Source organism: Salmo salar, unplaced genomic scaffold (assembly GCF_905237065.1).
Source record: "Salmo salar unplaced genomic scaffold, Ssal_v3.1, whole genome shotgun sequence".
Taxonomy (NCBI): domain Eukaryota; kingdom Metazoa; phylum Chordata; class Actinopteri; order Salmoniformes; family Salmonidae; genus Salmo; species Salmo salar.
Window position 1 is genome coordinate 77,501 of NW_025547416.1, and position 7,500 is coordinate 85,000.

The window sequence follows — 7,500 nt, forward strand, 5'->3', positions numbered from 1 at the left end:
TATAGACCAGGTCTGTAGCAACTATATAGAGTTTATTGTCTATAGTATAGACCAGGGGTATCAGGTCTGTAGCAACTATATAGAGTTTATTGTCTATAGTATAGACCAGGTCTGTAGTCACTATATAGAGTTTATTATATTATATATATTATATTATATTATATATATTTATTATATTATATAGACCAGTGGTATCAGGTCTGTAGCAACTATATATAGTTTATTGTCTATAGTATAGACCAGGTCTGTAGCAACTATATAGAGTTTATTGTCTATAGTATAGACCAGGTCTGTAGCAACTATATAGAGTTTATTGTCTATAGTATAGACCAGGTCTGTAGCAACTATATAGAGTTTATTGTCTATAGTATAGACCAGGGGTATCAGGTCTGTATCAACTATATAGAGTTTATTGTCTATAGTATAGACCAGGGGTATCAGGTCTGTAGTCACTATATAGAGTTTATTGTCTATAGTATAGACCAGGTCTGTAGCAACTATATAGGGTTTATTGTCTATAGTATAGACCAGGTCTGTAGCCACTATATAGAGTTTATTGTCTATAATATAGACCAGTGGTATCAGGTCTGTAGCAACTATATAGAGTTTATTGTCTATAGTATAGACCAGGACTGTAGTCACTATATAGAGTTTGTTGTCTATAATATAGACCAGTGGTATCAGGTCTGTAGCAACTATATAGAGTTTATTGTCTATAATATAGACCAGGTCTGTAGTCACTATATAGAGTTTATTGTCTATAGTATAGACCAGGTCTGTAGCAACTATATAGAGTTTATTGTCTATAGTATAGACCAGGGGTATCAGGTCTGTAGCAACTATATAGAGTTTATTGTCTATAGTATAGACCAGGGGTATCAGGTCTGTAGTCACTATATAGAGTTTATTGTCTATAGTATAGACCAGGTCTGTAGCAACTATATAGAGTTTATTGTCTATAATATAGACCAGGTCTGTAGCAACTATATAGAGTTTATTGTCTATAGTATAGACCAGGTCTGTAGCAACTATATAGAGTTTATTGTCTATAGTATAGACCAGTTCTGTAGCAACTATATAGAGTTTATTGTCTATAGTATAGACCAGGTCTGTAGCAACTATATAGAGTTTATTGTCTATAGTATAGACCAGGGGTATCAGGTCTGTAGCAACTATATAGAGTTTATTGTCTATAGTATAGACCAGTGGTATCAGGTCTGTAGCAACTATATAGAGTTTATTGTCTATAGTATAGACCAGTGGTATCAGGTCTGTAGCAACTATATAGAGTTTATTGTCTATAGTATAGACCAGTGGTATCAGGTCTGTAGCAACTATATAGAGTTTATTGTCTATAGTATAGACCAGGGGTATCAGGTCTGTAGTCACTATATAGAGTTTATTGTCTATAGTATAGACCAGGTCTGTAGTCACTATATAGAGTTTATTGTCTATAGTATAGACCAGGTCTGTAGCAACTATATATAGTTTATTGTCTATAGTATAGACCAGGTCTGTAGCAACTATATAGAGTTTATTGTCTATAATATAGACCAGTGGTATCAGGTCTGTAGTCACTATATAGAGTTTATTGTCTATAGTATAGACCAGGGGTATCAGGTCTGTAGCAACTATATAGAGTTTATTGTCTATAATATAGACCAGGTCTGTAGCAACTATATATAGTTTATTGTCTATAGTATAGACCAGGTCTGTAGCAACTATAAAGGGTTTATTGTCTATAGTATAGACCAGGTCTGTAGCAACTATATAGAGTTTATTGTCTATAGTATAGACCAGTGATTTCCCACCAGGGGTATCAGGTCTGTAGCAACTATATAGAGTTTATTGTCTATAATATAGACCAGTGATTTCCCACCAGGGGTATCAGGTCTGTAGTCACTATAAAGGGTCTGTAGTCACTATATAGAGTTTATTGTCTATAGTATAGACCAGGTCTGTAGTCACTATATAGAGTTTATTGTCTATAATATAGACCAGTGATTTCCCACCAGGGGTATCAGGTCTGTAGTCACTATATAGAGTTTATTGTCTATAATATAGACCAGGGGTATCAGGACTGTAGCAACTATATAGAGTTTATTGTCTATAGTATAGACCAGGTCTGTAGCAACTATGTAGAGTTTATTGTCTATAATATAGACCAGTGGTATCAGGTCTGTAGCAACTATATAGAGTTTATTGTCTATAGTATAGACCAGGACTGTAGTCACTATATAGAGTTTATTGTCTATAGTATAGACCAGGGGTATCAGGTCTGTAGCAACTATATAGAGTTTATTGTCTATAGTATAGACCAGGTCTGTAGTCACTATATAGAGTTTATTGTCTATAGTATAGACCAGGTCTGTAGCAACTATATAGAGTTTATTGTCTATAGTATAGACCAGGTCTGTAGCAACTATATAGAGTTTATTGTCTATAATATAGACCAGGTCTGTAGTCACTATATAGAGTTTATTGTCTATAGTATAGACCAGGTCTGTAGCAACTATATAGAGTTTATTGTCTATAGTATAGACCAGGTCTGTAGCAACTATATAGAGTTTATTGTATATAGTATAGACCAGGGGTATCAGGTCTGTAGCAACTATATAGAGTTTATTGTCTATAGTATAGACCAGGGGTATCAGGTCTGTAGTCACTATATAGAGTTTATTGTCTATAGTATAGACCAGGTCTGTAGCAACTATATAGAGTTTATTGTCTATAATATAGACCAGGTCTGTAGCAACTATATAGAGTTTATTGTCTATAGTATAGACCAGGTCTGTAGCAACTATATAGAGTTTATTGTCTATAGTATAGACCAGTTCTGTAGCAACTATATAGAGTTTATTGTCTATAGTATAGACCAGGTCTGTAGCAACTATATAGAGTTTATTGTCTATAGTATAGACCAGGGGTATCAGGTCTGTAGCAACTATATAGAGTTTATTGTCTATAATATAGACCAGGTCTGTAGCAACTATATAGAGTTTATTGTCTATAGTATAGACCAGGTCTGTAGCCACTATATAGAGTTTATTGTCTATAGTATAGACCAGTGATTTCCCACCAGGGGTATCAGGTCTGTAGTCACTATATAGAGTTTATTGTCTATAATATAGACCAGGGGTATCAGGTCTGTAGCAACTATATAGAGTTTATTGTCTATAGTATAGACCAGGTCTGTAGCAACTATATAGAGTTTATTGTCTATAGTATAGACCAGGGGTATCAGGTCTGTAGCAACTATATAGAGTTTATTGTCTATAGTATAGACCAGGTCTGTAGCAACTATATAGAGTTTATTGTCTATAGTATAGACCAGGTCTGTAGCAACTATATAGAGTTTATTGTCTATAGTATAGACCAGGTCTGTAGCAACTATATAGAGTTTATTGTCTATAGTATAGACCAGTGGTATCAGGACTGTAGCAACTATATAGAGTTTATTGTCTATAGTATAGACCAGGTCTGTAGCAACTATATAGAGTTTATTGTCTATAGTATAGACCAGGGGTATCAGGTCTGTAGCAACTATATAGAGTTTATTGTCTATAGTATAGACCAGGTCTGTAGCAACTATATAGAGTTTATTGTCTATAGTATAGACCAGGTCTGTAGCCACTATATAGAGTTTATTGTCTATAGTATAGACCAGTGGTATCAGGTCTGTAGTCACTATATAGAGTTTATTGTCTATAATATAGACCAGGTCTGTAGCAACTATATATAGTTTATTGTCTATAGTATAGACCAGGTCTGTAGTCACTATATAGAGTTTATTGTCTATAGTATAGACCAGGTCTGTAGCAACTATATATAGTTTATTGTCTATAGTATAGACCAGGTCTGTAGCAACTATATATAGTTTATTGTCTATAATATAGACCAGGTCTGTAGCAACTATAAAGGGTTTATTGTCTATAATATAGACCAGTGGTATCAGGTCTGTAGCAACTATATAGAGTTTATTGTCTATAGTATAGACCAGGTCTGTAGCAACTATATAGAGTTTATTGTCTATAGTATAGACCAGTGGTATCAGGTCTGTAGCAACTATATAGAGTTTATTGTCTATAGTATAGACCAGGTCTGTAGCAACTATATAGAGTTTATTGTCTATAGTATAGACCAGTGGTATCAGGTCTGTAGCAACTATATAGAGTTTATTGTCTATAGTATAGACCAGGTCTGTAGTCACTATATAGAGTTTATTGTCTATAGTATAGACCAGGTCTGTAGCAACTATATAGAGTTTATTGTCTATAGTATAGACCAGGGGTATCAGGTCTGTAGCAACTATATAGAGTTTATTGTCTATAATATAGACCAGTGGTATCAGGTCTGTAGTCACTATATAGAGTTTATTGTCTATAGTATAGACCAGGGGTATCAGGTCTGTAGCAACTATATTGAGTTTATTGTCTATAATATAGACCAGGTCTGTAGTCACTATATAGAGTTTATTGTCTATAGTATAGACCAGGTCTGTAGTCACTATATAGAGTTTATTGTCTATAGTATAGACCAGGTCTGTAGTCACTATATAGAGTTTATTGTCTATAATATAGACCAGTGATTTCCCACCAGGGGTATCAGGTCTGTAGCCACTATATAGAGTTTATTGTCTATAATATAGACCAGGTCTGTAGCAACTATATAGAGTTTATTGTCTATAGTATAGACCAGGGGTATCAGGTCTGTAGCAACTATATAGAGTTTATTGTCTATAATATAGACCAGGTCTGTAGCAACTATATAGAGTTTATTGTCTATAGTATAGACCAGGTCTGTAGTCACTATATAGAGTTTATTGTCTATAGTATAGACCAGGTCTGTAGCAACTATATAGAGTTTATTGTCTATAGTATAGACCAGTTCTGTAGCAACTATATATAGTTTATTGTCTATAGTATAGACCAGGTCTGTAGCAACTATATAGAGTTTATTGTCTATAATATAGACCAGGTCTGTAGTCACTATATAGAGTTTATTGTCTATAGTATAGACCAGGGGTATCAGGTCTGTAGCAACTATATAGAGTTTATTGTCTATAATATAGACCAGGTCTGTAGCAACTATATAGAGTTTATTGTCTATAGTATAGACCAGGTCTGTAGCAACTATATAGAGTTTATTGTCTATAGTATAGACCAGTGATTTCCCACCAGGGGTATCAGGTCTGTAGCAACTATATAGAGTTTATTGTCTATAATATAGACCAGGTCTGTAGTCACTATATAGAGTTTATTGTCTATAGTATAGACCAGGGGTATCAGGTCTGTAGCAACTATATAGAGTTTATTGTCTATAATATAGACCAGGTCTGTAGCAACTATATAGAGTTTATTGTCTATAGTATAGACCAGGTCTGTAGCAACTATATAGAGTTTATTGTCTATAGTATAGACCAGTGATTTCCCACCAGGGTTATCAGGTCTGTATCCACTATATAGAGTTTATTGTCTATAGTATAGACCAGTGATTTCCCACCAGGGGTATCAGGTCTGTAGTCACTATAAAGGGTCTGTAGTCACTATATAGAGTTTATTGTCTATAGTATAGACCAGTGATTTCCAACCAGGGGTATCAGGACTGTAGTCACTATATAGAGTTTATTGTCTATAATATAGACCAGTGATTTCCCACCAGGGGTATCAGGTCTGTAGTCACTATATAGAGTTTATTGTCTATAATATAGACCAGGGGTATCAGGACTGTAGCAACTATATAGAGTTTATTGTCTATAGTATAGACCAGGTCTGTAGCAACTATGTAGAGTTTATTGTCTATAGTATAGACCAGGTGTATCAGGTCTGTAGCAACTATATAGAGTTTATTGTCTATAATATAGACCAGGTCTGTAGCAACTATATAGAGTTTATTGTCTATAATATAGACCAGGGGTATCAGGTCTGTAGTCACTATAAAGGGGTTGTTGTCTATAATATAGACCATTGATTTCCAACCAGGGGTATCAGGTCTGTAGTCACTATATAGAGTTTATTGTCTATAATATAGACCACTGATTTCCAACCAGGGGTATCAGGTCTGTAGTCACTATAAAGGGTTTGTAGTCACTATAAAGGGTCTGTAGTCACTATAAAGGGTCTGTAGTCACTATAAAGGGTTTGTAGTCACTATAAAGGGTCTGTAGTCACTATAAAGGGTCTGTAGTCACTATAAAGGGTCTGTAGTCACTATAAAGGGTCTGTAGTCACTATAAAGGGTTTGTAGTCACTATAAAGGGTTTGTAGTCACTATAAAGGGTCTGTAGTCACTATAAAGGGTTTGTAGTCACTATAAAGGGTTTGTTGTCTATAATATAGACCAGTGATTTCCAACCAGGGGTATCAGGTCTGTAGTCACTATAAAGGGTTTGTAGTCACTATAAAGGGTCTGTAGTCACTATAAAGGGTTTGTAGTCACTATAAAGGGTTTGTAGTCACTATAAAGGGTCTGTAGTCACTATAAAGGGTCTGTAGTCACTATAAAGGGTTTGTAGTCACTATAAAGGGTCTGTAGTCACTATAAAGGGTCTGTAGTCACTATAAAGGGTCTGTAGCCACTATAAAGGGTCTGTAGTCACTATAAAGGGTCTGTAGTCACTATAAAGGGTCTGTAGTCACTATAAAGGGTTTGTAGTCACTATAAAGGGTTTGTAGTCACTATAAAGGGTTTGTAGTCACTATAAAGGGTCTGTAGTCACTATAAAGGGTTTGTAGTCACTATAAAGGGTTTGTAGTCACTATAAAGGGTCTGTAGTCACTATAAAGGGTCTGTAGTCACTATAAAGGGTTTGTTGTCTATAATATAGACCAGTGATTTCCAACCAGGGGTATCAGGTCTGTAGTCACTATAAAGGGTTTGTAGTCACTATAAAGGGTCTGTAGTCACTATAAAGGGTTTGTAGTCACTATAAAGGGTTTGTAGTCACTATAAAGGGTTTGTAGTCACTATAAAGGGTCTGTAGTCACTATAAAGGGTCTGTAGTCACTATAAAGGGTCTGTAGTCACTATAAAGGGTCTGTAGTCACTATAAAGGGTCTGTAGTCACTATAAAGGGTCTGTAGTCACTATAAAGGGTTTGTAGTCACTATAAAGGGTCTGTAGTCACTATAAAGGGTTTGTAGTCACTATAAAGGGTCTGTAGTCACTATAAAGGGTCTGTAGTCACTATAAAGGGTTTGTAGTCACTATAAAGGGTTTGTAGTCACTATAAAGGGTCTGTAGTCACTATAAAGGGTTTGTAGTCACTATAAAGGGTTTGTTGTCTATAATATAGACCAGTGATTTCCAACCAGGGGTATCAGGTCTGTAGTCACTATAAAGGGTTTGTAGTCACTATAAAGAGTCTGTAGTCACTATAAAGGGTTTGTAGTCACTATAAAGGGTTTGTAGTCACTATAAAGGGTCTGTAGTCACTATAAAGGGTCTGTAGTCACTATAAAGGGTCTGTAGTCACTATAAAGGGTCTGTAGTCACTATAAA

General features: G+C 35.1%; 1 protein-coding gene across 1 annotated transcript in view; it reads left to right on the top strand.

Moving 5' to 3' along the window:
* LOC123731815 (slit homolog 2 protein-like) overlaps window positions 1-7,500 on the top strand; it is a 35,883-nt gene that overhangs the window by 2,257 nt on the left and 26,126 nt on the right. The gene's annotated exons all lie outside the window — the stretch shown is intronic.